We start from the raw sequence: 9,619 nt of genomic DNA, 5'->3' as shown, positions 1-9,619 counted from the left end.
TATGAGACCATCAGCCAGGAAATTTGAAGCTTAAATTGGGAACAGATGTTCTCAGGGAAAAGAACGGAAGAAATGTGGCAAATGTTCAGGGGATATTTGTGTGGAGTTCTGCATAGGTACGTTCCATTAAGACAGGGAAGTTATGGTAGGGTATAGGAACCGTGGTGTACAAAGGCTGTAATAAGTCCAGTCAAGAAAGGAAAAGCTACAAAGGTTCAGAGAGCTAGGTAATGTTAGAGAACTAGAAGATTAGAAGACTAATAGGAAGGAGTTTAAAAAGGAAATTAGGAGAGCCAGAAGGGGCTATGAGAAGGCCTTGGCGGGCAGAATTAAGTAAACCCTAAGGCACTGTACAAGTGGGTGAAGAGCAAGAGGATAAGACGTCAAAGAATAGGACCTATCAAGTGTAACAGTGGGAAAGTGTGTATGGAACCGGAGGAAATAGCAGAGTTACTAAATGAATACTTTACTTCAGTATTCACTATGGAAAAGGATCTTGGTGAATGTAGAAATGACTTTCAGCAGACTGAAAAGATTGAGAATGTAGATATTAAGAAAGAGGACGTGCGGGAGCTTTTGGAAAGCATCAAGTTGGATAGGTCGCCGGGACCGGATGAGATGTAGCCCAGGCTACTGTGGGAGGCAAGGGATGAGATTGCTCAGCCTCTGGCAATGATCTTTGAATCATCAATGGGGACAGGAGAGGTTCCGGAGGATTGGAGTGTTGCGGATGTTGATTCTTTATTCAAGAAAGGGAGCAGAGATTGCCCAGGAAATTATAGACCAGTTAGTCTGACTTCAGTGGTTGGTACATTGATGGAGAAGATCCTGAGAAGCAGGATATATGAACATTTATAGGGGATAATATGATTAGGAATAGTCAGCATGGTTTTGTCAAGGGTAGGTCGTGCCTTACGAGCCTGATTGAATTTTTTGAGGATGTGACTAAACACATTGATGAAGGAAGAGCAGTAGATGTAGTTTATATGGATTTCAGCAAAGCATTTGATAAGGTACCCCATGCAAGACTTATTGATAAAGTAAGGAGGCATGGGATCCAAGGGGACATTGCTTTGTGGATCCAGAACTGGCTTTCCCACAGAAGGCAAAGAGTGGATGTAGACGGGTCATATTCTGCATGGAGATCAGTGTGCCTCGGGGATCTGTTCTGGGACCATTACTCTTCCTGATTTTTATAAATGACCTGGATGAGGATGTGGAGGGATGGGTTAGCAAGTTTGCTGATGACACAAAAGTTGGAGGTGTTGTGGATAGTGTGGGGGGCTGTCAGAGGTTACAGCGGGACATTGATAGGATGCAAAACTGGGCTGAGAAGTGGAAGATAGAGTTCAACCCAGATAAGTGAGATGGTTCATTTTGGTAGGTCAAATATGATGGAAGAATATAGTATTAATTGTAAGACTCTTGGCAGTGTGGAGGATCAGAGGGATCTTGGGGTCCGAGTCCATTGGACGCTCAAAGCAGCTGCGCAGGATGACTCTGTGGTTAAGAAGGCATACCGTGTACTGGCCTTCATTAATCGTGGTATATAGGAGCCGAGAGGTAATGTTGCCGCTATATAGGAACCTGGTCAGCCCCACTTGGAGTACTGTGCTCAGTTCTGGCCGCCTCATGACAGGAAGGATGTGGAAACCATAGAAAGGGTGCAGAAGAGATTCACAAGGATGATTCCTGGATTGGGGAGCATGCCTTATGAGAATAGGTTGAGTGAACTTGGTCTTTTCTCCTTGTAGTGATAGAGGATTGGTTACAAGAAGATATAGACAGGCTGCAGAGTTGGGCAGAAAAATGGCAGATGGAGTTCAATCTGGAAAAGTGTGAGGTGATGCATTTTGCAAGGACAAACCAGAAGACTGAGTACAGGATTAATGGTCAGTTGCTTAAGAGTATAGATGTTCAAAGGGACCTTGGGGTTCAAATCATTTCATCCCTCAAGGTCGCTGCACAGGTTGATAGGGTAGTTAAGAAGGCCTATGGGATGCTAGGCTTCATGAACAGGGGGATTGAGTTCAAGAGTAGAAGAGGTCATGCTGCAACTCTACAAATCTCTGGTGAGACTGATCTTAGAGTATTGTGTTCAATTCTTGTCACCTCGTTATAGGAAGGATGTGGAAGCAATGGAGAGGCTGCAGAGGAGACTTACCAGGATGTTGCCCGATTTGGAGAACAAGTCGTATGAAGCAAAGTTAGCAGAGCTGGGACTTTTCTCTTTGGAGCGTAGAAGAATGAGAGGGGACTTGATAGAGGTCTACAAGATTATGAGAGGCATAGATAGGGTGGATAGTCAGTACCTGTTTCCCAGGGCACCAATAGCAAACACCAGAGGGCATATGTACAAAATTAAGGGAGGGAAGTGTAGGGAAGACATCAAGCGTAAGTTTTTTACACAGAGGGTTGTGAGTGCCTGGAATGACTTGCTATGGATGGTGGGGGAGGCTAAAACATTAGGGGTATTTAAGAACATCTTGGACAAGCACAGGGATGAAAGAGAAATGGAGGGTTATGGTGTAATGCGGGTTTAGTACTTTTTAAAAGGATTATATGGGTCGGCACAACATGGAGGTCTGAAGGGCCTGTACTGAGCTGTAGCGTTCTATGGTTCTATGGTTCTAGGATGAGAGGTGATCTGACAGGTGTGTAAATTAATGACAGGCATTAATCTGGTTGATAGTCAGAGGTTTTTTTTTTCCCAGGGCTAAAATTGTTGCCACAAGAGGACACAGGTTTAAGGTGCAGAGGAGATGTCAGGGGGCAAGTTTTTTTATGCAGAGAGTGAGAGTCCGTGGAATGGGCTGCCGGTGACGGTGGTGGAGGCGGATACAATAGGGTCTTCTAAGAGACTCTTGGATAGGTACATGGAGCTTAGAAATCAAGAGGGCTATGGGGAAGTCCAGTAATTTCTAAGGTAGGGATACGTTCGGCACAACTCTCTGGGCCGAATGGCCTGTATTGTGCTGTAGGTTTTCTATGTTTCTATGAAATGGTTATATCAATATTGTAAATTTCGGAATATTTGAGGGAAGGGGCAAAGATGATCTGGAAATTAATATGGGGAGTGGATTTCAGTAACAGGTAACGGTAATCGGCGATTGCAGGTCGGGATCGGCGGCCCCCGGGTAGAATAGCATCCAACATCCATGAGATACAGCGATAGTTCAAAGTTAACAGTTTGCCCTAAGAGCAAAAGGGAACGGTGGCAAAATTAGGCAGCCGTACATGACGGGGATATCTGGGTAAATCGATAGAAAGTCAAGAACGAACGTGAGATATTGAAAGGTCGAGACAGAATGGGTGTGGAGAAGATGTTTCCTAACGTGGATGAGTCTAGGACCAAAGGAGACAGGTTGCAGAATAGAGAGCCAGAGAAAAGAGGGAATGTCCTTTGACAGAGTAGTGAATCTGTGGAATTCATTGTCCCGCGCGGCTGCGGAGGCCACGTCACTGAGTGTATTTAAAGCAGGGCTTGATAGATTCAGCATGACAGGTGTTACAGGAAGAGCGCAGGAGAATGGAGTTGAGTGGGGAAATGAATCAGCCACGGTGGAAGGGAGGAGCAGGGTCGATGGGCTGAGCGGCCTGTTTATGCTCCTTTGCCTAATTGTTTTATGGAAACAGAGTGAAATGCGTCGTTTACGTCAAATCAAATCAGTGAGGATTATTCTGGCTTGCTCGCTCTGTCTAATTTATTTATCTCTAATACATCTCTATCTATCTATTTCCTTGTCTCCCTTTTTGGCTTCTCTTCCTCTCCTCTTTCAGTCAGCTTGTCTATCCCATCTATCCATTAGTCTTATTTTTTTCTCTCTCTTTCTGCATCATTTATCTATGTTTATTTATCTCTTTATCTGTTTGTGTGTGTGTGTGTGTGTGTGTGTGTGTGTGTGTGTGTGTGTGTGTGTGTGTGTGTTTGTGTCTGTGCGCATGCGTGTGGGTGAAACCACCCGTTACCAAATGACGTCACCCACAGATTGTCACCACTGCAATTCTCGTCCCGCTGAATGGGAGTCAGGCCGGAAGTCCTCGCCTGGTCTGCTGAGGGGTTCCATTTCATGAATCGGCTTCTTTTCCTTTCCGATATTCATTCACATCGTTTGTTGCTCTAATTGCATAATGGCATATGTTAGTAATCTGAGCGGCGGGGTGGGGTTGGTGTTGGTGGTATCGCCCATCAGTACAATCAACCGATTCCGTTCGCAAGTGATTAAAAATGAACGACACCTTAGAAAATAATAATTAATTTTGAATTAATTCTTTCAAACTCCGATGGTGAAATGAGACCCACAGCAATTGACAAGAACAACAGCGGCGGAATTTCAGTGGCGGGACTAGAAAAAGAAAGCTCAATAGGTCTTCGTGCGTTATTCTACGTTATTATTATTCAATAAATGTTTTATTATACAAAAATGTACAGTAATGTGATAATTACAACGCGGGAGGAAGGTCGAGAAGGAAAGGAGGAAGATGAGCAGAGAGTAACGGGGCAGGTCTGCGCTGGCGGAGAGGCCGGAAGATTTTGTGTGTGCACAAGCGCTGCCGGCTAACGTGGGATGTTAAAGGTCCGCGAAGGACGCGGCATGTTCTGGCCTGTTGTAATGGGTGAATATGGGGTTAATATGAATTTAAGTGCTTTCTGGGTAACTACACCCCATTCTAAATTCCCTACACTGTCACAGAGGCACAGAGCGCTACAGCACAGAAGCCGGACCCGAGCGCATTCAGTCTGTGCTGAAGATTTATCCGTCCTCCTTCCATCGCGCTACACCCGGACAACAGCGCCCCCCAACGTCCATCCTTGTACTTACCCAAATCACTCTGAAATGTTCAAATCGAATCGGCATCCACTGGCAGTTCGATTCACGCTCTCTGAGTGAGGACATTCCGCTAGTGGGTTTGGCACGGAAAAGTTGGATTTGATCGGATGGATGTGAAGGAGGAATCTATCTGCGATATAAAGTGAGCGCCTTAACAGAGACTTGAACCCTGGACCCTCAGATTAAAAATCTGATGCTCTACCGATTGAGCTACCCAGGCTCTGCTATACTGGAACCAATTATACTGGAAACACATACACACACACACACACACACACACACACACACACACACACACACACACACACACACACACACACACACACACACACACACACTAGGGTACAACTCGCTTACAATCACTGCACCCCACTTCAACACAGGGATCTGTCTGAGAGGATCTCCATTCCAGTTTTCTTTTTCCAATCCATTTCCTATGCTTTGGACTCCATGAATTTCATCGTAAAGATCAGGAGAATTAACTTTTGCTGAAATATCCCACGCATCAAATTCTTCTGTCAGGGGCTGGGATCCAGGCCCGTCGTGGACGGAAAAGGTATTTATGGCAAATTGAAGATGTCAAAGTGAGTGAGTTAGGGAGAGAGGACGGGCAGGGACGGAACAAGGAGGGAAAGGGTTTGATGGACGAAGCTGCACTTATTTCAATGCAATGAGACTGACGGATACGGCAGATGGATTCAGGACATGGATCGGAACACGGGACTGGGATATTGGAGTGACAATCACTGCACTACTAGTAATTAATCAGAACTTGCACTCTATTGACTCTACGTAACCACGTTGATCCCTGGCCAACAACTCAAACATAAATTCTACTGATCCCTCTGTAAAAACTTCTCCAATTTATAACACTGAGATAGGAGATCTCCCATTGGCCAAACGATCGATCCATCTTCTCCCAGCACGGGGCATGGGGCGTCCTTGCGATAGTTAGTCTCCGGAGTTGGCGCTGTTTTGCGTTCGATGCCTCATCTTCTTACATTCTGCTTATCTGTTCAAATGTTGACCTTCAATCTCGTTGGCCTGTACAATCTGGCTAATGTGAGTCAGCTTCACATTGGCTCTGCTCCAAGCCGACATAATGTTATTGCCCTTGTCGCGAGTGACAAATGTGGTCTGTCTCTTTGTTCGGAATCACAGCAGAGCAGCCAGTGGTGAGGTTTGGGTTACTCGGGTCAGACATGGATTCCTCGGTTCATAAACCTGCATGTTCTATCGGACCAGAGAGCTCTTCACAAATAACTTCTTACTTGGAAATAACCTCTAGATCAGCAGAGTATCATGGTTATCAATCAGTTCACTTTAAATCACTTTGATACCGCTACTCCCGAGAAAATCAGTTCACCAGACAGTTCACAAAATGGAGGTTTCAGAGAAGCTTCACAAAATGGCAGCCTCCATTCCTTCAACTACATGGCAAGAACAAAGACAATCGATGTGTCTACCTCTACTCTCTTTGACCCATTCGAGTTCAATGTTTTTCCATATTTTAATCCTTCATGGCCAACAGTAGGAGAGTTCGTTTTTGACGAAGTGGAACAGCATGATAATACGTCTGGAGATTATCCAGTGAGACTATCTAGTCGGAACTGAGAAACGGGGGTGATCGCTTTGATTGGAATGTGCTGTATCGTCCATGTCGTATGTAAGGAACTGACAGAGAGAAAGATAAACCAATTCGATGACATGGGGGGGGGGGGCGGGGGGGGGGTATGCTGTGATGAGAGTGTTCTTACCAGCAGTTCATTCGGTTCAATAGATTGTATGAACATAATTCGTTTGAAATGCTAATCTGCGATGAAGATCTCTACCTAATGCAAAATATGGATGTTGCATTAACCAGAATAGTAATCTGGTTTGTTAACGGACGCTGGATGGTCGTGAAATATCAAATTAGTTCCACGGTCCACGCCACCCACTTTCAAATGTACAACTTTAGAAGTCACGTGGACAGGTATTTGTATAGGAAAGGTGTAGCGCGATATTGAACCCGCTCGGGCAACTGGAAACGGCTCAAAGGGGTCCCTTGGACGGAACGAGTCGAGCGGCCACTCATTTTGTGCTGAACCGCCGTTTGATTCTAAAACCATTCGCATCCGTGTGGCCTGAGGGAAACCTCGGCGTTTGGAATTGCAATGCGAACTTATTCCCTGAGTCTCTCTGTTCCTCTTGGAAACTCAGCGGCTGCATTTATTGAACCACAATCCCTAAGAACGTCTCCATCTCGCAAAGGACTGTGGGAGATACTCATCAGGGCATAAACGACTTTCCACAACTGGTTATCACCGTTCAAACATCCGGCTCCTGATCCAGTGCGGATAACGTCACTGACCTCAACTCTGAACTGACTCCACCACCCAGAGACCCACTTCCAATGACTCATATTCTCAGTACTATTGATTCATATTTTTATTTTCATTTGTTCCATTTTGCATTCTTCTGCACATTGGTTGTCAGTCAGTGTTTATTTATGTTTAGTTATATTGTATTGCTTTGTTTTCTCCTGAAAGAACACGAATCTCAAGACAGTGTAGGGAGACAATTATGTCATTGGATACTGAACTTATTTTGACTTTGACTTTAACCACATTTAGTTCTTTGGTATCTGCAGCATAAACTCCAGACATTCCTTGTCCTCTATCCTCTTTAATTTCCAGATTACAGGAGCACAAGGAAATGGGAACAGGGGTGAGCCACGTCTCTCCTGCCAAGCTGGGCGGATTAGTTTACAGGACTTGAGGCAACAACAGCAGGCGGGTCACTGACCCTGAAACAATATTCTCATGGCTGGAAGAACGTTGCTCTAAATACTCTCTCTTAAATGTGCCATATTTTCCATTCTTTGGAGTTTCGCAATTAACTCTCTGAATCAAGCAAATGAAAATCCCAGCAGGGAATTCGCTCGGCCGATGTTTTATTTTTAACTCGCATTTCGAAAATCACTATTTTTAACTGTTGAACCTTCCGTGTCCCCGCAGGAATCTCAATGGCTATAAAAATCTTGGCTCTGAAGCGCCCCGAAGTTTCATTCGGAAAGGGGTACCTGCAGGTTGGACACCACTTCACGCACGCAATGCTGTATATCTATTACAGTGTTGAGAAAATAGTCTATGTTATCATCGCCGTCATCGGTGTTCCTGGTAAGTGAACGCACCATTCAATTACTGTTACTCCGGGTGTGATTTTATAAAAGTTAACACAGAAACGGTAAAGACAAGAACTAAAGCAATACCTGGAATATTTCGCTCCGTTCTTGTCGCCTCGTTATGTAAAGGACGTGAAAGCTTTCGAGAGGATGCAGGGAATGTTTACTGGGATTCTGCCTGGAATAGAGTATCCCTTATAGGAACGGTTGTGTGAGCTAGGTGTTATTTGTTTTCCCCTTGGAGAGAAGGACGATCAGAGGAGACTTGACAGAGGGGCGCAAGATGAGAAAAGGCACAGAGCAAGTGGATATTCAGAGACTTTTTCCCAAGGTGGAAATGGAATATACGAGGAGCAGAATTTTAAAGTGTTTGAGGGAAAATGCAAGAGGATGTCAGAGCTAATTTCACGGAGAGCGGTGACTGTGTGAGACACTCTGCCAGAGATGATGTTAGAGGCAGATACACAAGGAGTGTTTAAGAATCCCCAGGCTAGGCACACACATGAACGAGAAATGGTGGGCATTGTGAGAGGGAAGGGTAGAATGATCTTGCAGTAAGTTAAAAGGTCGGCACGACATCGTGGGCCGATTGGCCTGTATTGCGTAGAAATGCTCTACGTTCAATTTTATATTCACGATTAACCGTGGCAGGCCGTTCCACATACTCCCCACTCTATACAAAAATGATACCTCCAGCATCCCCATATATTTCACAACAAAATGGTTCTTGCTGCTATGTCTGTGTGAAGTATATCGTTCTGTTGGAGAGTGAGAGACTGAGAAAGCGCGGGTAACTGGTGATCATTTAGCCTGGGATCAGCCACAGGTGTAGAGTTCGCTTCTTTATAAGGAAAGAGCGCACAGATACCTGGCAGAGACTAGAAAAGGCCAGCGTTGCTGTGTGGGAGGAAGGTCATGTCTGACGAGCCGGTGTGCGCGTTGACGTCATAACTCGTGGGAAAGCGCATCACTCACTGACAACAGTCACTCCGGCGCAGCAAGCGGTGACACCGTCCCCGTCACGTTGTCCCTCATTGAGGGAACTTTTGACGACAGGAGGATGGCATCTGAAATGCATCTGAAGGGAGCCTTGGCAAAACTGTTCCATAGGACCATAAAACCATAAACTATAGGAGCAAAATTGGGCCGTTCATCCCATCGAGTCTTCTCTGCCATTTCATCATGACTGATCCTCATTCCCTCTCAGCTCCAATGTGCTGCTTTCTCCCCGGATCCCTTCATGCCCCGGCCAACCGGGAATTTCGATTTCGATGGGCAGAGTTCCTGGGTATCCACATCTCTGAAGTTCTACCCTGCGCCCAATATTTTGATACAATTACGATCAGATTTCACGAGTTTGGGGAGATCTGCTACGTCACCAAAGATTTGTATAACATCCGTAAATGTCTAAAGAGTACATAGACCGTGGAGAGCATTCTGACTGGCTTCATTACTGTCTAGTTTTCGTCGCGGGTGGGTGAGGGGGCACGGCACACATTCGGGAAAGAAGCTGTGGAGTTGTAAACTCGGCCAGCTCCATCACGGGCAACAGTCTGAACACCAGCGAAGTCATTATCAATATGCGATGAGTCCAGACGGCGTCATCCATCATTAAGACCCC

General features: G+C 45.4%; 1 non-coding gene across 1 annotated transcript; it reads right to left on the bottom strand.

Moving 5' to 3' along the window:
- Positions 1–4,979: 4,979 nt before the first annotated feature.
- Positions 4,980–5,052, bottom strand: trnak-uuu (transfer RNA lysine (anticodon UUU)). The gene has a single exon. It is a non-coding gene; the product is annotated as a tRNA-Lys (tRNA).
- Between the last annotated feature and the right edge of the window lie 4,567 nt (positions 5,053–9,619).

Source organism: Hemitrygon akajei, unplaced genomic scaffold, assembly GCF_048418815.1.
Source record: "Hemitrygon akajei unplaced genomic scaffold, sHemAka1.3 Scf000088, whole genome shotgun sequence".
Taxonomy (NCBI): Eukaryota; Metazoa; Chordata; class Chondrichthyes; order Myliobatiformes; family Dasyatidae; genus Hemitrygon; species Hemitrygon akajei.
This window is presented reverse-complemented; position numbering and strand designations above follow the sequence as displayed.